The sequence below is a fragment of the Girardinichthys multiradiatus genome, chromosome 14 (genome assembly GCF_021462225.1).
Source record: "Girardinichthys multiradiatus isolate DD_20200921_A chromosome 14, DD_fGirMul_XY1, whole genome shotgun sequence".
NCBI lineage: Eukaryota > Metazoa > Chordata > Actinopteri > Cyprinodontiformes > Goodeidae > Girardinichthys > Girardinichthys multiradiatus.
In genome coordinates, this window is record NC_061807.1 from 38,124,687 (window position 1) to 38,146,310 (window position 21,624).

The 21,624-nt window shown below is 41.1% G+C and overlaps 1 pseudogene; it reads left to right on the forward strand.

Annotated features, from left to right (window-relative positions):
* Window positions 1–1,433: 1,433 nt before the first annotated feature.
* Window positions 1,434–4,532, forward strand: LOC124880777 (annotated as a pseudogene).
* Window positions 4,533–21,624: the final 17,092 nt, after the last annotated feature.

Sequence of the window (21,624 nt, forward strand, 5' to 3'; positions counted from 1 at the left end):
ATGCTTCAGTATACAGAGGCGGTCTTATGGCCAGCTTCATAACAGCTAGTTGCTCAGATCATGTGGAGATTGACATTTGATACAAGTTGTTTGTGTTAATATGCTGTATTTTAGTTTCCCCAATCATGGTGGCTTCCATTAAGGGGCAAACATCTCTAGTTTGGTCTCATTTGCCCAAACACTATTATTAAAGAAGTCTTATGGCTTATTTAGATACCATATTGCAAAGTTATGCCATCACATTATGTTTTCCTAGCAACAAGCAGTAGTTGCTCTGCCTTTTTCTAATCATCCTGTCATAAACTTTAACATGCTAACTGAGGCCTATACAGTCTAAGATGGAGATCTAAGGTTTTTAGCAATTGTGATGTTTAGGTGTATTTGCTGGGATGAAACCTCCTGAGAAGATTCACAACTTTCAATGTTTTCTACTTGTGAATATTCTTTCTCTCTGTAGACTGATGGATTTTTTCTCTGTAGACTGATGTATTTTAAATTGTTTGCAAATGCCCTAAAAACTATTCCCAGATTAAAAGGCAGGAACTGTGGCTTCTGTAGAGTCATTGCTGATGTCTCTACCTCGGCATTGTGTTACCACTCCTGTATGCTTAAGAGCAGTAAAACTCCCATTTTCAAACGTGATGAGCACACATACTGATGATCAGTTATTGAAGTTAATTTAATTATAATCACATGTTTCTTTGGTCATGGTTAGTAGTTAACATGGACCCAAATGAAGACAATGTGAGATGAATGCATGTGAAGACGTTTATCATTTTGCAAATTATTTAGCAGTGGACAGGGAAAAGAATGAGGCTGAGCAATTTCAAACTTTGTGTTAGCTGTTTATTGACATAACTATTGTAGATAGAGAGGTCTCTAGGGGCTTGGTGGAACACTGGGGAACTGTATTTTATGCAGCGGAAGACAGGATTGAACTCACTTCAACCAAGAAAGAATACTAATACCATGAAATCAGGTCATTATTAATACATATTAAGTCTTCCATGGAAAAGACCATAACCCATGTTTTGTGAATATTAGCCCTTTATAAGAGGCCCCAGGTCGGGTGTAGACTGTGGGTTTTCCTCTGATTCCTTGGTTACAAGTTTTATTTTGTCTGATCGAAACAATTGATTTTTAAAAATAAGTAAAAAATATATTTTCCAAGTTCTATTATACAGACAGACTTTAAACTGTAATAATGTGCTATGGGGTTCCTCACACAAGGTATGCCAATATAGCAAATTTTCCATATCCTCTTTAAAGTTACAAGATAAATGATTCGTCTGTCTCCTCCTTATCTATTTTGTTTTCTTTTACTCTGGCCTATAGGTGGTAGTGAAGATGACGTGTCACATCTACATTTAGTGTCTATTAAAAATGAACAAGGGCTTGGAGATTTTCTCATTCAACACTGCTCTTTGATCAAGATGACTCCTGCACAGTTTGCCTTCCATCTTAACTTTTTGTTCCTTTTGAAAATCGGTAAGTTTGAGTTTTGTGATCATTTTCTGAATCTTTTTGAGAATTTGGCAATGCTTTTAAATGTTTATAATACAAGATTTTAATCTGTATTTCCTTACTTCAGCTCAGCCAAGTCATGAGATCTCCTCATCTGTTACACAACACTGGCGTTTTGCTTCAGTAAAAGCTGGAGAAAACGTAACTTTGCAATGTTTTCATGACCCTGATGTTGCTGCGAGGTTTCACTGGTACAAACTAACTTCGGGTCAGAAACCACACCTTATTTCTACTGTCTACAAGTACAACTCAAATGGCACTTTTTATAATGACTTCAAAAACAATCCACGCTTCACTCTCGACACAAAAAGAGATCAAAATCATCTGAAGATTACAAATCTGCACATCTCAGATTCAGCAACTTATTACTGCATCGCTGGGAGTTCCTATAAGATTGAGTTTGATGGGGGCACCATCGTCCATGTTGAAGGATCAGGATTAAACATCCAGACTTCGGTCCAACAGTCAGAAACTGAGACCATCCCGGCAGGAGGCTCTGTGACTCTTAACTGTACAGTACAAACTGGGAGCTGTGATGAAAAACACAGAGTTTACTGGTTCAAGCACTCTGAGGAATATTATCCAGGACTTCTTTACACTCATGGAGGGAGAAATGATTAGTGTGAGAGGAAGCCTGGAGAAAAAACAAGCACCTGTGTGTACAATCTGCCATTGAAGACCCTTAATGTGTCCCATGCCGGGACCTACTACTGTGCTGTTGCCTCATGTGGACACATACTGTTTGGAAATGGGATGAACTTGGATGTGAAGGGTGAGTAACCTCTTCAATATGGCTTTCTTTTATTCCTCCAAATGCAAAACTCTTTCTCCTGTCTCACTCTCTACAGCTAAGGTGGACTCTGTGAATCTCCTGAGAGGAGCTTTGGTATTCACGACATGTTTAAGTGTTTTACAGGCTTTCTTATTGTTCATGCTCTGCATTAGAAACTGCTCCAAAGATCCAGGTACTTCAATTGCATCTTACTAATATCTACAGACTGACGAGAGTACCAGCAACAGTAATTCTATTATTTTTTCAGAGTCTCATTCCAGAAGGACTTCTCCTTCCACAACGACTGCAGAGGTGTTGTTTATTTAAATTTATTATAATATTTTTCTGTCATTAGTTAGTCAAGTCAAGTCAAGTTTATTTATATAGCGCTTTTCAGCAACAAGGCACTCAAAGCGCTGTACATGAGGAAAAACATTACAATGATACAGAACATCAAACACAGAAAAACAAATCAAATGACATTAATAATCCTTGGGGGTTTACTGGTAAGAGCTGGTTCTAATCCAATCTTTCTAATAGAGGTAATTAGCTCATTAAGTCATCTGTGGTAAGGAATTCATCCTGTGCTAAAAGAAAAATTATAATATTAATCCTTGAGGTCGCTGGTATGAGGCAGCTGTGATCCCATCATTCAAATAGTAACAGTCATGGACACTCACTGAAGTCTAAGTAGAGAAGCTGGGTCACTGGTAGGTCCAAACTTTTTAAATACTAATAATGTTTGGCTTTCACTGGTATGAAATTGTTGTAATACAATCCTTCTAAGAAATCTAAAAATCTATGAATCCTTCTAAGAAATCTAAAAATCTCTGGTCATTGGTGTAAAAACAGCTGTAGTAAAATTTTTAATGACTAATAATATTTGGCTTTTGCTGGTAATCCTTCTGAAAAATCTGAAAATCTATGAAAATTTATGAAATTACACATTTACGTAAAGTAAGATAGGAGGGAAAAATAAAATCATATTTCAGACTCTATTCTCCTAAGAATAGAGTCTGAAATAGTAAAAAAAACCTCAGCAGGGGTAAGCAACACACACATAAGTAAAGATTTAGCAAGGGTACAGTGGAATCTTGAGGGTGCGAATGTAAATCTGAGTGTGTTTGCAAGAATTAGACTGTCAACACCGATAGAAGCACCATTGTCCTTGAGAAGACAGGTGGAAGTTTTATCAGTTGGCCGCATAGTCCTATCAGCACACAGCTGGTAGGGGAGTGCTGGGGAAGAGGGTCGTGTTTATATAACATCCAGGAGATATTTTCTCGATAGCCAGTTAGCAGAAGTTGCCAAGGCCACGTTGGGGCGCCGGATTTAGAAAAACAATAAATGTCGTGGTTTAGGCAGTTGTGAATTTCCCACCACCTTAAGAGTGCTCTCATAACATTTCAGTCTGAGTGTTGATTAATCTACAGACTCCATCCAACATCGCAGGCAGCTTTGGAACGCTTTGAACAGCCGCCCACGTTTTGCAAATCACTCGATAAGCCAGGTAACCACCAATTCTAAAAAGCAGAAATCATGTTATCAAAAGTCCAAATATGTACACATATTCTATGCCCTTAACCGACATCGTAGTCAGGCACACAATCTACCACTGCTGCCAAGAATCCATTGTGTATCCAGAGAAGAACGTCCTGTCTGGACAAGAGGGTTCTCCATTAACCTGTCTTCCCGTTGAAAAAAAAATTTGATCAATTACGCTGAGAGTCCAGCTGACCAAATCTATAATTTACAAGTTTGGAGGATATGCAAAGCAAGGCTCTGAGAAAAATACAGACAGAAGCAGGGATCAGCAGGGAGGGAGGGAGAGAGAAAACGTGTGTGTCTTCCAGCGAGAGCAAGAATAAAGTTACATTTTCTTATTAATTTCAATAATTGTGTAATTTATTTTTTTCCTCTAATTGACAGGGTGACCAAAATGAGGAAAACCTTCATTATGCAGCTTTGAGGACCAGAAGATTAACAGATCAGACGTTTAACAGATCAGCGAGGCAGAGCAATGAAAAGGCTGACTGTGTCTACTCCCCTTTAAAGTTGTAGAACCGGATAATTGATCCATGAGTTTATGAAACCAAGATGTCTTTGCTATGTAGATCAGACTTATAATTCAAAAGGACTATCATTTAGTCTTTTTAAGTATTGACAATTAAATGTCTGTGCTAAATTGTTATCATTGTTTTTTTGCTTACATGTTACACATCTTACATGCTGGATGTCCCAATTGGTAGAGAAGGCGCTCCGTGTGCAGAGGCTATAGTCCTCAACGCGGTTGTTCTGAAATGGTTTCCTGATTCTGGGGTATTTGCTGTATGTCTTCTTCTTTTTTCACACTCTTTCCTGTTGAATTACTTTTCAATGAACGCCACTAGTGCCAAAAAACCTTACAACAAACTGAGAGTAAAAAGTGATATATATTCCAAGCATTTACAGCATTTATGTTGTTTTATATGGTTATGGCTTACAGTGAATGAAAACTCACAATTTAGCTTTTCAAAAAATTCTGTTACATAAGAACATTTAAAGTTATGTTTTATAGACAAAGATGTTATGTAATCGTCATGATATGGTCTACACCAGGGCTGTCCTCGAGGGCCGGTGTCCTGCAGGTTGTAAATGTTCAACTGCTTCAGCACACCTGATTTCCATTAATGGCTGATTACCAGGCTTTTTATGGGAAGAAACTTGTGCCATCAGAAACTGAATTTGAATTGCTCAGACTGAATCTGTATTTGTGTAATTTGAAATTAAATGCATTGGTTGGAAAATTTATTTCACTAAACTGAAACTGAATTTAAAGGTTTGAAACTGATTTGGTTTTCTTTGAAAATGTTTTTCGTTGTATTAAAAATTCAGTTTCACTACTTTCACTTTCAGGTAGGTCTGAAATAAAATTTTAGTTCCAAAATTATGTTTTTTGTGTCACACATTCGGGTCCCTGAGGATAGCCACAGATTAATCAAACACAGATTCATCAATTTATGTTCTACATCAGGTTTAACCTTCTTTACAGCATGTTGAGCTGGACCAGTGCAGCTACATGAGCTTGGCAGATGTCAATCAAGTCAAATGAGCGTCTATAAGAAGCATCATGTAAACAAATGATGGTCAAACAGTAGCACTTAGCTACCTGTCACTATTAGCTAAACATGCCAGATTAGCATAGTGTGCTGCCGGTGTTAGGTCGGTCTGAGTTTCCCTTGCCCTTACCTCGGTGTAACTTCTGTTGCCTAGCAACCGTGTTAGTAGCTAAACAAATGGAGCCTGAAGGTTAATACCGCTGTCTCTACTATAAATAACAATATGGTTTTTATTTACCGTTTACATATTGCTTATAATCCTATTTTGTTTAAGATGTTCTGGTTTTATGATCTTGTTCATTACAAATGTCATGACCAAAGGTTATATCATATGTAGAAGGAGTCCTACAATGGAAATCAGCACTTTTATTTAACCATTTGACCAGATTCCCTTCTTTGAGATGAAAAACACATTCGGCACAGTTTTGGCTAGTTTGGGCCGAAATCCCAGCTCCGCCTGGCACATTGCCCACTAAAACCTTTGTGGAACAAATATGCTTTAACTGATTCAGTAACTAACGAGAGTGTAGAAAATATAAACAGTTTCTAGTATCTCAAGGAGTACAGTATATTCATTTTAATTGTAACATTCTGATTCTTAGAATAATAATTTGTTGTTCCGACAGACAATATTGAATAATCATCTTTGTTAAAGGGCATGTGATGGACAGGCAACCTGTCAAGGGTGTCCCCCGCCTTTTGCCCATTGACTTCTGGAGACCGGCAGTAGACCAGGGGTGGCAGCCTCCATTGCTCCTGTTATGGATTTTTTTTTATCAAAGTGCGACAGAAATCAACTCATTAAAAGAGAAAGACCAGAGTTTATCTTATAAAGTTTAATTCAAAGGCATTGCAACGTTTGAAGACCCTGTCACTGAGCTTAGTCAGTGAAGCAGAGCCCAGAACAAGAGTTTACAGACAGTATTTAAACAGTATGTGGGTGTTACCCACCTAGGGTCAGAGGTAACAAGGTTATTTATGAGGGCACTCATCTGCCCTTCCTTGGGATATAACCCTTCAGGGAGTGTTAACCATAAACTTCTGATAATGGATTTACAGACCAACTCCCAGGGTAACAGAACACAGAGGTCAGAGGAGAGAGGTAAAGGGAAGTTCAGAGCATTTAAAAGAATTTTCCACAACACTCCAGAGATGGTGAATGTTTTATATGTTCCCCTGGTTTAGGGGTCAGCTACATTTACATCTCTGAGAATCATTTTTTGTCCTCGGTCTGGCTTAACTAAATTTGCTTAAAGCCACAAAACCTGCATAAAACAAATTAGCAAATTTGTACAATATCTAATACAGGAAATCTGATTTGATGATTGAATTAAAGAACCACATTTCTTTTTTCTGTATTTTTGGGTTCAATAAAAAGAAAATCATCCAACTATTAAATAAAGGTAATGCATACAATTTCTTCAACCGAGTCGTCAACTTTTATAGAAAATAATGTCTAAAAAGTACGTTGATTGCATCAAAGAGACAGATAAAAATGATTTCATAAAAATTAATTTGTTGTAGCTTGTTTTTTACAGGAATAAAATGTATAAATTTATAAAATTCATTTTATGAAGGAATATTCTTTTTTTTAAATATTAGTGTCATCTTTGCCAAAATGCAATGCATATATTGCATTAAAAATGCCTAGGAAAACGGCTAAAACATTACTGAACTATTAACCATTTTTAGCAGAAATTATTAAAAGCCACAGGGGAACATCTTAAGAGCCACATGCAGCCCCAGAGCCACAGGTTGCAGACCCCTGTCATATGGCAACCTTTAAGGATTATTTCTTCTGTTGCTGTCATGATCTGCCAGTGTTAGGGTTTTGAGTTTGTGTTTTGTTTTGTTTATTTCCCTCTCAGTCAGTGAATTGTTTTTGTTTACTTTTCATCCAGGTCATTTAATTACTTTTGTTAGTTGTTATTCCCTAGATTCTTGTTTCATTAATTTGTGTATATCTTCCTATAGGTTTGTTTTTTCCCTTGGTTTTTATTATTTAGGCTAGTTTCCTTGTTTTCTGCTCAGCTCCTCATGTACCTGCTTTCCCTCTGCTCATTAGTTTAATTAGACACATTTCCCCTCAGTTCCCTGCAGCCTGTTCCATGTTTCCTCTGATTACTTGCCTCCCTGTTTCCTTGGTTCATACTCCACCTCCCTCCGTTTATAAGCTTGTTGGTTTTCATTGTTCTCCACTGGTTCCTCCCATTTTCTTCCGTCGCTACCTGGCTCCATGTCCTTGTTATGGCACACCCATATAAGTCAGTCAGTCAGTCCTCTTCTATACCTTTTCTTCCTCAGTGGGTCACAGGGAAGCTGGTGCCTATCTCCAGCAGTCTACGGGCAAGAGGCAGGGTACACCCTGGACAGGTCTCCAGTCCATCACAGCCATGTAAGTAATTGTTATTATAGTTATTAAAAAGAAACCCTTTTAACACACCAGGCTGCTCCCAAGTGTTCGTCTGCACATTGGTCCAAATAAACCACTACATCCCATGACAGTTGTTAAATTATTACAACAAAAATTTGCTTCCTCATTTAATCTCTTTTGCTTACAGGTCATCTACAACTTTGGCCACTTTTAAGGGCATATAAACATTTTCTTGCAACTTATATTGGCTCCCAAAAATATTTTTATATGTATAAAGCTGCTAACTGTACCATCTGGGAAAATGTTTCATCAGATTTATTAGAGATAGTTTAAGAGATTATTAAATCATTCATGGGAGTTGAGGTGTGATGTTTCTTTACTTCCCTGATCTTGCAGGGCATATTCTCCATGGACACACAGGTCAGGGGTTACCAGCAACATATATGCATGAATTTATAATTACTGCAATAGGACTCTGGCTTGTAAACGGGGCAAAGGCAGATGGAGCAAGACAAAGCTTTGTGGATGATAACATGTCAACTAATAAAAGTCAAATCCTCCATCCATCCTCTGTCTTCAGCTTATCCAGAAAGGAAACCCAAACATCCCTCTCCCCAGCAAAACTCTTCAACTCATTCCAGAGGTTATAAAGTCATTCCCACATCAGAAGATAAATACAGTCCCTCCAGCATCTGCCTTGGGGTCTGCTACTAGTGAGTCCGTCCCAGAAAATATTCAAATGGAGCCACCCAAGAGGTTTGCTGATCCGAAGCCTGAACCACCTTCACAGACCAATTAAATAGAGCCTATAGGTTAGGCAGACTCTGTCTGTTGGAATAATTGAATATAGATTTATCTTATATATTTTCCTTTTCTATTAACTTGACTATTTGATCTTTATAACCTTTCATGATGTATGTGTGAGTAAGGATGCGATGAGTTTGTCTGCAGGCAAGGATCAAAGGTGGAGCTGGAAAGGAAGCAGACACACATGAGGAGGTCATAAAGATGAAGGCTGATTGTGCTGAACAGAAGACACACTGATCTTAAGATGATGGAGACTGTGGAAGTGTGTTGTTACAAGATAATGGTGTTTATGACCTGTTTACGATGCAGCTGTTTTTCCCATTCTTAGAGAGCGACATTCATTGTAACTAAGGAACCCCCCAAAGATAATAAAAAGAGAGGTGCGGACAGATGGTTTTCAGAGCGGTAGGAGATTTGTAACTGAAAGCACATCCCTGTCCGTTCTCCTCGCAGCGAGTGTAATAACTAATTATTTGTCTTTCTCTTCTTTTCGTGATGTTATAAATATTTTAGGTTGTTTAAACCTGACATTTTCACCAACAATTCTCAAATGTAATTTACTCACTTACACCCCTGAAAGCAGATCCAATAGTAAAGGAATAATGCCAATTTCTTTACCTGGTTTTAGAAAGCACTGAGATAGTTGGCATCGATTAAACTAATCAAACTTCTACGGCAAAAATGAATTCCTGGTACAAGGGATCACTTATTTAATAAATATTCTAAAGCCATGTCAGTATAAAAACAATTGCATTCACTGTTTAAAAACCAAAAACATTTTGTGACTATGTGAGTTGTGTATAAAGCTGCTGTCCCACCATTTCCTATCTTGGTATGATGGTCTATTGAAATACGCTCGTTACCAGTGATGTGCAATGGGGTTCATGACTGGTGAGGCACAGACCACTCGGGAGCGAGACGTACAAATATATGAACCTAAAATAAAGACTTATATTTCAATATCAAGTTGGACCTTAATTGAAACATTTACAGTTTTGAAAGTTTAATCGATTCCATGTTGTTCAACATACCATAGCAAGACAAACAGAATAATGCTTTATAAGATCAAATTTGATAACTCTCTTTTTTTAATTAAAACTGAAAATGCTGTATGATCTTATCTTTATCTGTATATGAAGTCAATGGAAGCAGGTTGCAATGAATCAGGTCTTTTGAAATTTCTCGGTTGTCCCTTACCTTTGCATTGTGGAGGCTAATGTTCAGTCTGTTATGCCCATTCAATGCCAAGTCAAATTTATGTCCTTCGCACTTTTTTGGGTGTATCACTAAGGTTAAAAAGAGCAGGTTACCTTTCACCCACTTGTTTGAAGAATCTTTCAGCTCCAAAATCGGCCTTCCTCTCTCTACAACCATCTGTTTCAACTGACGATCCAGTTTAGAAAGATCCTTTTTTTATCTTTCATTTTGTCAGACCTAATTGAAATGAGTGTGCGGTTACAGGACTTATCAGTGAAAACACACCTTTCCCTCTGCCAAGCTGAAGAGTACATATGCTCTTACCTGTCTTTTGCTATGGGGCTCAGCACAGCTCATCTTGCCTTTCTCACATGTATTTAAATCAGCAATGCGTAAATTTAGCAATTTTGACCATAAAAATGTTGAATTCGATCATCTTCTATACCGCTTCTTGCATAGTGGATCACGGGGAAGCTGGTGCATATTTCCAGCAGTCTATGGGCGGGAGGCAGGTTACACCTTGGAAAGGGTCGCCAGTCCATCGCAGGGCAACACACAAACAACCATTCACACACCTAAGCGCAATTTTGAGAGACCAATTAACCTAACAGGCATTTCTTTGGACTATGGAAGGAAGCCGGAGTACCCGGTGAGAACCCACGCATGCACGGGGAGAACATGCAAACTCCATGCAGAAAGACCCACGGCCGGGAGTAAAATCCAGGACCTTCTTGCTGCATGGCAACAGTGATACTAACTGCCCCACCATGCAGACCAATGTTTAAATCATACAGAAAAAAAAGTTATAGAACAGATAAGTGGACACATTGATTTTCTCTTATTATTGCTACTATTTTCCTATTGCCAGTATTTTACAGTGCCTAACCTGCCTGACCTGACTGCATGTCCCAGCTTGTTATATGAGGAAAAAAAGGAGATTTTGTGGAACAGTTCTGTTATCTTTCAAGTATGTGTGTCACTTTTGTTGGACTCCCATTCAACACATGTAAATTGATATAAAGGCCGGTATTCACAGTATTCTGCTTAGTCGGGACCAGACACTTTAACTTTGCCATGACATCAACAATTTGTCTTTTATTGTTGTTGTAGATTACCCGAGAATAAAACCTAAGAATAATGCATCACTGTTCTGTGGGTACCCCCAAGTGGTCAAATAATTATTACCCAAATTAATCAGAAAGGATGTCATGCTGTCACACTTCTAGGTTAGTTTCAAGCATCCAGCATGCTAAAGCGTCTAAATAGTGTAGCATAAGATTAAGTGATGTTACTATTAGGATGTTGCTGTGATATTTGAGTTCCACTTGTCTTGATTATGTAGCAGTGCATCTGCTGCCTCTTGTGAGGTGGAATTTTACATGTCTAACAGTGTGGTTTGCACAATTTGATCACCAAATAAACCATAATGAATCCTTAAATATGTGCTGAGGCAATGTCGGAGTGCCAGTTTCCTGTGGTATCATGTCTTCACACTCCATTGAAATTAAAGACAGATTGTGCAGTCGTGTAATGGGCGTAGAGGAATTAATAGAAGCACGTAAGGTAATGTCTATTACCTTTTAACCAGCTTCTCTTACACGATCACATCTTTTTATTATTTCAGTTAGAATAAAATAGTTGATCCCCACTTCAAGATCAGTTATATTTTGTGAGCAGTGTATTTTTGTGAAGCTTGTAAATCCCCCAAATGCTCAATTTTTTTAAAAACACTTTTAAAAGTCAACACAGCCACATTTTAGATGCTGTGTTTTTTCTGTTTTTCCATATTTAAATCTTAACGTAAATTAAAACTGAGCAGTGCTTAGTTTCAAGACAGAAGCAAAGACAAGCTGCAAGCTGCATCACAGAGAGAGCTGGAGCCACGTGCTTTTGACAGATTCAGAGAGCTTCTGAAACAGTAGTTTGGAGTAAAGCATCTATCAAACGAACTTACTGATGCAAAGTAAAAGTTTGCAATATGATGGAAAAGGAGACAGAAAGAACACTAATGACTGTCAGACTTTCTCGTGTGAAGAGCCGAGTGATTTGCAGTGGGAGGAGTAAAATGCACACAGGTGTTTGACAGGAAGAGACAGCACAGTGTGGTCTGAACACATCTGAGGTGAGCATTATAAAATCTCCAACATCAACCCTCCGTAGAAAAGCAATAAATACTATGATAATTATCAAATCAAAGCTGCTGTGTGTAGGCATATGTATATTGATTTTTAAAACGTGTAATTTGCAAACCATCTTATAATAAGACAAGAATGTTTTTGTGTTACAATTAAAAATACAGCCTAAACACCAGCATAACAACAACATGATTCCACAAAGAAGCAGTTAAATGCACATTAACAATAATATGTATGTGCTGTCAATTTTTAAATTCTCCTCATGTCATTGAGGCTAAAGCTCCATGGCAGTGACAGCAATACGTCACAGTGCATATGACTAAATATTTAGTTTAGTTTTTTTTTTTTTTTGCATATGGTTGCATCCTTTTGCAATGTAATCCAATTTGGTTCAATTATGTTTTTTTCTATAGTCCCAGATTACATCAAAAGGTTGATTGAAAGCACTTTTTATGGGAACTAACGGGTTCAGTTCAATTCCAATTATATTTAATCAATTAATGTCAATAACAACAATTTGATTTCATCCCATTTAAATGCTTTTGCACAGATTAGGGTCAGGTATTTTGCAAACCATCTATTGAAGTAAATTAGTGTGAAAATACAAGATGTTTCAATTTAAGAGCAGGATTCCATCTTTTCACTCTGTGATATAGTGCTGCTCTCACTCAACTAATGTAGCACTACTACAAATGGAAGACAGTATTATGTTAAATGTAGGTTTATTTAATAACTGAAATTAACTCATAAGCTGAAAAATAGACATACAATGGAAACCAGAAACAAAGGGGATCAACAGAACCAGCTTGTTTATTCAAACAAGAAGCAATGCATGATGCTTATGATATATACTCAGTGTGAGTCAAAAACAGGCAAGTACAACTGAAATCTGCTGGTCTGTAACTTCAGAATGAAAGGTATCAAAATGAGCAAAAAAAGTAGCCTAACTCACTTTTCCTGAGAATTACATTATGATTAGTGTTGTTGAAAGGTGTTAAAGTAAAATAAAATAAATAAAAATAAAATAAAAATATATTTATTTCCAACAAGCAGCTCTGATGGTCCCTCCCCATTTTCCATTGTGGTGACATTTAGCCACAGAGAGACTAGCATTCAGCTCTGCAAGGAAACCACAGGTGACAAAAGCATCTCTCCTTCCACATCATGACTACTCGCTTTTAAAATGTGATTTTTAGAAGTTGTATTTTTTTTTTCTTTTCTACCGGTAAGGCAGCTTGCTTTAGAAAAAATGAGAAAGAAAGGCCTGTTTGTACAATTTAAATACTGCTTCTGTAAGAACTGCACAAATTCCAGGAAGGCCTTGTGAAGGTCATCTATCAGGCCATCTGATAGATGACCTTAACAGCTGCTACTGCTGGTTTGAAAAGCAGCCATTCACACCTCACACCAACTGCTCCACATATCTCTCTGAAACAAAAGTTCACCATGCACCAACCACCCTCCTCTCCTCAGACCCCCTGCCTAGATCAAGATCGCCAAGTAAGATGTAAATAGTCTCTTTCAGCATTAGAAATCCATGAAAGCCCCAGGACCTGACATTGTCTCCCCAAGGTGCCTGGGAGCCTGCACTGACCAACTGGCCAACATCTTTACTCAGATTTTTAACATGTCTCTCAAGTTGTGTTTTGCATTTGGTGAAGCATTTGAAGCAATCATTCCAGTCCCCAAGAAATACACCCTCACAGGATTAAATGACTACAGACCTGTTGGCCTAACATCTGTGGTTCTGAAATCTTTTGAGCAACTGGTGTTGAAGCATCTGAAAGACATCACAGGCCCTCTGCTTACCAGGCAAACAGGTCAGCAGATAATGCACACATCATACTGCTCCACCTTGACCACCCAGGGAGGCACGTGAGGATTCTGTTTGTGACTTCAGCTCAGCCTTTGGACTTGCGATGGTCTTTGGCTGTTCTGCGGACTTGGGATGGTCTTCACCAACAGAGACTGTACTTCAGACTCAGGGTTCGGTTCAGGGTACTGTACCTGAAAGACACTGCTGAGAAGTAGCAGAATTTTTTTTTAAAGATACAAGAATGAAATCTATGAATGTTGAGCAAAAACAGATATTTACATACATTCAGCATAAAGTTCCTGGGCATTCACCCTTCTTGTGACCTCTCCTGGACTGAAAACACCACCCACCCGGTAAAGCAGGACCAACAACGGCTCTTCTTATCAGGAAGCTGAAACGAGCAAGACTCTCTACTCAGTTGCTCACAGACCTTTACCGGGCCACAATTTAAAGCATCCAGGAAAGAAAGGACAGGGGATTGTGGGATGCCGTCTCCCAGATCTGAACTCGATTTATGCAGCACACTCAGAAAAGAGCCAGACACATTGCTAGAGACCACATCTACCAGGCAATGCACTGTTTGTCCCACATCAGTTAGGAAAACGATTGAGGAACATCACAGCAAAAGCAAATAGGCTCAGAAATAATTTCTCTCCAGAAGCGGTGAAAGCAGTTCTATTTCGTTTAGGTTTCACCCTTTAAGGCTATCGCTAGTGGTTTATCCCTTTCAGTGCAGCACTGAAAACATTAGTCCACGCTCACCTGCTGTGTGGGCCCCACTGCGGTCCATATAAATTACGGTGAGACCAGGCAAATGGCTCCCCCATTTGTCTTCAGCGACAGCTTAATAGCACTGATACTACACGAGAATGTTGGCTAGCGTCGGCACTATCCGCCTTTGCCCGGCTTGTCATACTGGCTACATTATTAGCTACGATCTGCATGTCATCTGCGAGGGCTGGCTCGGTCCCGATCACGCTAACCTTGCCCTGACCCTGCAGTCCACCTGCCCTTCCTGCAGGCGTCTTCCTCCGGAGGAGAAACAACGGCAGCTAGCCATTTTCTCCCCACTAGAAGTGGAATTCCCTGTAGCGGACCAATGCGCCATCGAGGAGAAATTGGACATCTTCAATGCTGGGTAGGAATCCGCCCCGAGACAGCGACTGATATTATCTACACTCCCTTCCTCCGGACGGAGGACGCGGAGGCAGGTGCTACACCAGTCCAAGCTCAGGGCCTCCTGATGTCGGCGACCACACCACTTCCAGCGATGGGCACGCTTGTTAGCGCACTGCCGGACATCATAGCCAAGGAAGCTAATGCTAAAGGTGTCCCTGTTCCCGCGCCTTTAGCCCAGCATTCTACTGATGACCTGGCGGGAAAATTAGCCCCAACTCATCCAACCTGCCGAGATCCGGTTTGGCCCCGTTTCCCTGAGGTAACTGCTTACCTGTCAGGAGCGGCGGCCAAGCCGTTTCAGCTGAAGCTGCCGGTCTACACCTTCACACCCATCACGAGGGTGGAGTCCCTGACGGATCAGGGGTTTCCCTGACGGATCAGGGGTTTCACGCCGTTCTGTCGGCCAGCCAAACTGCACGTTACTGCGGTCCCGCTGTCCTTCCTGCAGACAGGGAAAACTGCTTCACTTGGCGTACTAGAGACAGGGTCTCTGCTGGGAACTCTCTATAACACAGTTCAATCTGTAGACCTCAGAGAGAAAAGTCAAGCCACGCTTGTACCTTAATTACCCCCGGTCATGAATAAATACACAAACAGCAATTCATTCGTACTTAACTTAGTGCATATGATCACGTGATCGTATGAAACTCTTGGAACTAGTTGAAGATTTATGTCTGTTTGCCAGCAAAGAGACATTAGCGCACTATGTCTCTCTGTCAAGGACCCCTTGGAGGAACCAAGGAAGAGACAGAATCTCTGTGAAAGCGGGGTTTTATTTGGACATTGACGTCACGGGAAGTCGCTGTTACCCCTTTTCCTGGCTGTGCTGGAAGTAGGTTAATGCGATTTATTTTGAAAGTTCCAGAGAAGTTTGTACCGGACTTTCTCCTCTGCTGCGGGATCAGCATGTTCTGATCCACACAGACAACAGAGTGGCAGCAGCCTACATAAATCGCCAGGGAGGGTTGCGCTCAGCCCAGCTGCAAAACATTACTGGGCAGCTGCTGTGCTGGGCGCGCACGAACCTGTTCTCCATCAGAGCAGTGTAAATCCCCGGGGTCTGGAACAGATTAGCGGACATCATGTCCAGAGGTGGTCCTCGTCACGGGGACTGGAGTCTCCACCCTAAGCTGATTTTTGAGATCTGGAGCAGATTTGGGAGAACAGCAATGGATCTTTTCACCAAACGGGAGAACGCACAATGCCAGTTGTGGTTCTCACTGAGCCCACGGGAGAATCCACCATTAGGAGTGGATGCCTTGGCTCACAGCCCGTGGCCGAAAAGGTTCCTTTACGCTTTTCCTCTAGTTCCGCTGATCCCGCGGCTCCTGGATCGAGTCCGAGAGGAACAGCTCTCAGTGATTCTCGTAGCTCCCGAGCGCATAAGCGCGCCATGGTTCCCGAACCTGCAGCAGCTGGTGTCAGGTCATCCGTGGCAGCTGCCATGGAGAGAGGATGCACTCCTCCAGGTGGGAGGGCCAATTAGGTCCCAGTTAGGTCAGCGTCTCTGGGTCTGGCCGCTGAACGGGAGCACTTAGAAAGACTGGGCCTAGGGGGGATGTGTTCGATATCGGTGTCCTTGTTGGGGGTGGCCTTGTGGGGAGATTGTTGTTGGGGTTCACTGGGGATAGGAGACTCATGGCGTTGGGATCGGAGCTCGTTGGGGGGTCGGGACAGCTCCGTCCTGGGGCGGCTCCGGTTGGCGGGTTGCTTTGTGCCATGTGGACCCCTCCTTTGTACATAGCCCCCTCTCCGGAGGTGGATGGGGGTTGTTGGGGACTGTGTTCGGGACGGGGGGTTGGGAGCTGGGCCGGGGTCTGGGCAGTACCGGTGCTGTCTGCCTGCCTGTCTGTGTGCCTGTTTTTTTTTTTTTTTTTGCGACAGGTTGGGTCTTGAACTTCTCCCTCTCCTGGATCAGCTTCCTCCCTGCCACACCGCCTGCCGGTGGTTGGAGTCTCTGCCCGCTGGTGTACTTGTGGTTCTCAGTGTCTGCGGCCGGGTGCTTTGGTGTGGGCTGGCTCACTCCCGGTGGCTGCTTGCCGAGGCCTGGCCCCATGGGCTCTGTCGGGCCTCTGCTTGGGGGTGGTGTGTCCCGGGGTCTTAGGCCTCTGGGTCCATGGCTGGATCTGCTCAGGCGTGGACAGCTGCCAGCGGGGCCTGTGGACTCGTCGCTGAGGCTCCCTGGGGCTTCTGCACTGTCGCTTCTGGGTGGTTCCCCTGGGACTCTCAACTGCTCTTCTCTTGGGGGGTTGCGGTAGTCCCGGCGGTGGTTCTCCTGGGGTTCCTGTGCTTTGGGGAGCCTTTAGATGTCTGTGGCTCGGATCTCCTCGGTGTCCGTCCAGGGACCATGGGGCAGGCCTGTGGGTCCTCACACTCGCTATTGCATATTTTTGTGGAGAAACCTTGTATACAGAAGCACGTCCACACCCATGCTCACAGGTGTTGAGGTTCAGGTGTTGACAGATACACAGATGTTTTATATTGGGCTGCACCTCTCATTAAGTACATTTTACATTCAGAATTACCGTGTACTATGTTGTTAAAAAAAAAAAAAAAAACAGCTGCAGGTGTATAAGCAAGCAGGGTGTAATCTTGTATTCTCTTTATCCTTCTTTCTCTCCTCCACTCTTTCCTCCTTTTCTCCCCTTTTTCCCCATCTCTCTCTTTTTTGAGCTTCTTTTTTCCTTTTCATTTCAGTCTCCGTGTTCGTAACAATAGAAATATTCCTAAAAGTTTATAATAAAGTTTATTTTATAAATATCAAGCAGAGCTTTAAGACATTAGCTGTAATGCTCCACTTGTGAAAGTAAATCTGTTGGGCCATTTCTTGACACTCAGACAACAATTCTGAGAGATATTCTGCCGGACAGGACACGGTAAAAAAAAAAAAAAGAAAGAAAGGCTGGGCCTCTTGCACGATGTTGTGCGCGCGATTCAGGGCGCACGAGCCGTGTATGACCACAGCGTCATATACATCAAAGTGGGCAGCTTTTCAGTGCTGGTGCGCAATGAAAGGCGTGGAGCCCATTTCATGTCCATTAGGCTGCGTGCTGTCATTCCTCCAGCAGCTGATGAACAGAAATTTAGCTTTCAGCACCATTAAAACTGCTGCAGCTATTTCCTTCAGTCATGAGGGTTTTGGTGACAGAACTGTCTTTAACCACCCGCTGATGAAGCGTTTTCTGCGGGGTGTACGTAGACACAGACCCGTGTCATGCCCCTTAGTCCCTCAGTGGGATTTAGCGCTCGTCCTGTGCGCACTGGTTAAAGCTCCATTTGAGCCCTTAGATCAGGCTCCACTTACATTTCTGTCTTTTAAAACAGCCCTGCTGTTAGCTCTGACATCTGCGAAGAGAGTGAGCGATTTATCTGTGCTCTCTGTCGCTTCTTCGTGTCTCAGAATACGAGCCGACGGCAGCTCAGCTGTGCTGCATCCTAACCCTGATTTTACACCTAAAAGCATCAGGAGTTCGTTCAGATCGAGAGTGATAACTCTGGGTGTCTTTTCTCCTCCTCCTCATAACTCTGAAGAGGAGGCCACCTCTCATCTCCTATGTCCCGTGCGCGCACTTTCTGTTCTCAAGGTTCTGACAGAATGATTATTATTTCGTTGCATTTATTATTGAGTCACCCTTTCCTGCTTGCAGACGCAGGGTGCCGTAATATTTATTATCAGCCACGGTTTGTGACTTCTGCTGCTTTGTCACTGCGGCTGTATTTCACAAGGGGGTTTGTTATACTGCATCATTACGCATGATCCAGCTGCTGATCTGTCTCCACGTTCCCTCCTGGAGATTTTTTGACCTGCTCTGCTCATCGTTACACCGTTACAGTTCGTAACCTTCGTTTTCCTATTAACAGCAGCAGGTCTGTTATCTCAGTCTTTCCCTGACCAGAGATATTGTTCTCTGTTCTTAATGATGAGCATGATGCTTTGAGTGCGTAATTACGCATTCAGAAGGCTGATTTTTGGTGTCATTAGGTGAGCAGATGCTTCAGTTTGTGGTCTGGATGGACCCAGTGAGGCATAGACTACATCCTGCTTCGCCTTTAACCCACTAGCGATAGCCTTAAAGGGCGAAGCCTATACGAAATAGAACGTTGGTTACGTACTATAACCCCAGATTCTATGAGTATAGGCGCAGCCCTTTAAGCTCTGGGCCTCACTGGTTCCTGAATGGCTGAAGAAGGGGGCCCACACAACAGGTGGGCATGGAGTAAAGTTGTCAGTGCTGCGCTGCGCGCAAAGGGATAAACCACTAGCGATAGCCTTAAAGGGCTGCGCCTATACTCATAGAATCTGGGGTTACAGTACGTAACCAACGTTGTCCTCCAGCAGGCAGACACTAAACATCTCTGCTGACAGTCAAACAAACCGCCAACCCATCATATAGACTGTTTCAGACCAAACTACACCTTATGTAAATACCAAATACCACATGCCACATTCCATGCACATATGTTCATTTTTTCTATAAGTGTTTTTAAATGCTGCATGCTGTGAATTCTCCAAATGTGTTTTGAATTGTGCAATATTTACATTTTGAAAGGATTTACATTTTCTAAGTGTTTAAATTGCAGAGGATTACATTTTGTCAGAGTATCTGACAAAAATGGCGAACTAAGTGTCAAGTGTTTTTATGGTTTTATGATTTTAAGGCAAATTGTGTCCTTAAAATTGTGTAAGCGTTTTCTTAATTAAGTCTGTACAATCCATGTCTTTCTTTGGAGCCGAGCCTCAACAAAAGTTTAATTATGGTGTCATAACATCTTGATTATGACTGCCACTTCTATTTTTTTCATTTATTATTTAAGGCATCTGAATCTGAATGAACTGATAAGTGTGTTGGGACCCACAGCCATGGATACAACATGAAAGATGCAGTACAAACTTTTCTGGAACTTTCAAAATAAATTGCATTAACCTACTTCGGCACAGCCAGGAAACGGGGTAACTGCGGACTTCCGGTGACGTCACTGTCCAAATAAAAGCACCGCTCTTGCTAAATCCTGCCTCTTCCACACCGGTGATCATCGGGATAGGGGAGACACAATGCGCTAATGTCCCTTTGCTGGCAAACAGACATAAACTCTTCAAACTGGATCCAAGGTTGTCATACGATCATCGATCATATGCGCTAAGTTAAGTACGGATGAATTACTGTTTGTGTACCCGGTATTCATTCATAAAAAGGGGAAATTAAGGTATAAGCATTGCTTTACTTTCTCTCTGAGGCCTGCAGAAGCAAACTGTGTTCCAGAGAATTCCCCAGTAGAGACGCTGTCTCTACGAGGCCGAGTGGAGTGGTTTTTCCGGGTCTGACAGGACGACAACAAGAGCTGTATCACCGTGGTTACGTCAATGGGCAGCCACTCCACACAGCTAAGGAGGTTAGCTGTAGCTAACGGTTTTTTGACTGTGGACGTTTCTTCAAACGTCGCCGCCCTGGACAGCTTTTCCTCAGCATGGTTCAGAGGTTAGGTTTGGGTAGAGAAAGATTTAGATTGAAATGATCTAAACGTTTTTCCTTTTATGAAGTTTGGTTTTGTTTGTGTGGAACTCAGCTATCTTGGTGCTAGCAGGCTATCTGCAGCACACGTGCTCAGTTTTGTGTTCTGTGTTTGTGTGTTTTTAAAGTTAAGACAAACTTTATTTAAAGGGGTGGTTTTAACACAGAAGATTGATCATAATGTGCCGTCCGCGCTTATGCATTTTAACCCTTTTTATTAACGGTATTTTAAAGGTGTGTATTTGATTCTGGTGCTAAGCTATCAGCTTCTTTTGTTAGCTTTAACAGCTAATGAAACACCATTAAGCCCCATTTCTCCAGAAAGATTTGGCTCTTTTCCAAAATATTCCCTTAATAATATTTCTTTAAATATTATTTCAATAAATAAAGGCAGCTAATGAGACACCGTTGAGAATTAGTTATCCAGAAGGTTGGTTTTATTCAGCAGATCATTCTTAAAACATTATTTTATTAAAATAATATTTTATCTGATCTTGCATTGTGAATGGATGTCTAAAGGTATGCTGATTATTGCCTAAGTAAGTTCCAAGACTAACTTCACTTCACTTCCAGATTCATCAAGATAATCCTTAGTTCTCAAACATAAACATTGCATGGTAATGTTGCATCACTCTTTTGGTCATGGTTTTCAATCATCTTTAATCAACTTGTGTATATTGTACATAGCCCATTAGTCTTCGTTATTCTTTCATTCTGCTTGGTAGTTTAGTTGGATTATTTTAGCATAGTAAAGGGTTTGTTGATTGAAATATGTTTGATTTTGAGTTGACTTATTTTTGTTAATAAATTCTTGTATTTTAAGAAATTGTGTGAATTAATTCCATGTGTGTACAAAGTTTTGCTGTTGATGATGTCAGAGCTTGGCTCACCCTTTTGATTTTGTCCTATTATCACCGCCTTATTGGGCCGGTATTCACAGGACAACCCTTAACAGACCGAAATATTATTTGATAAAATATTAAATTATTAATATTAAATATTAAATAATATTTTCAGATTCATAGTCACAACAAGTGTTTATATATTCCTGTATTGTATTTGGATCTAAAATGCATGTCCTTTCCTTTTTCCTTTTTAGGTCATGTCTACTGTTACCTCTGGTAAAATCCAGGGTGGTATAACAGGTAGAGGTAGTGTTACTTATTTCTACATTTTGTATTTGAAATTCTACTGTCATCCTTCCAATGAGCC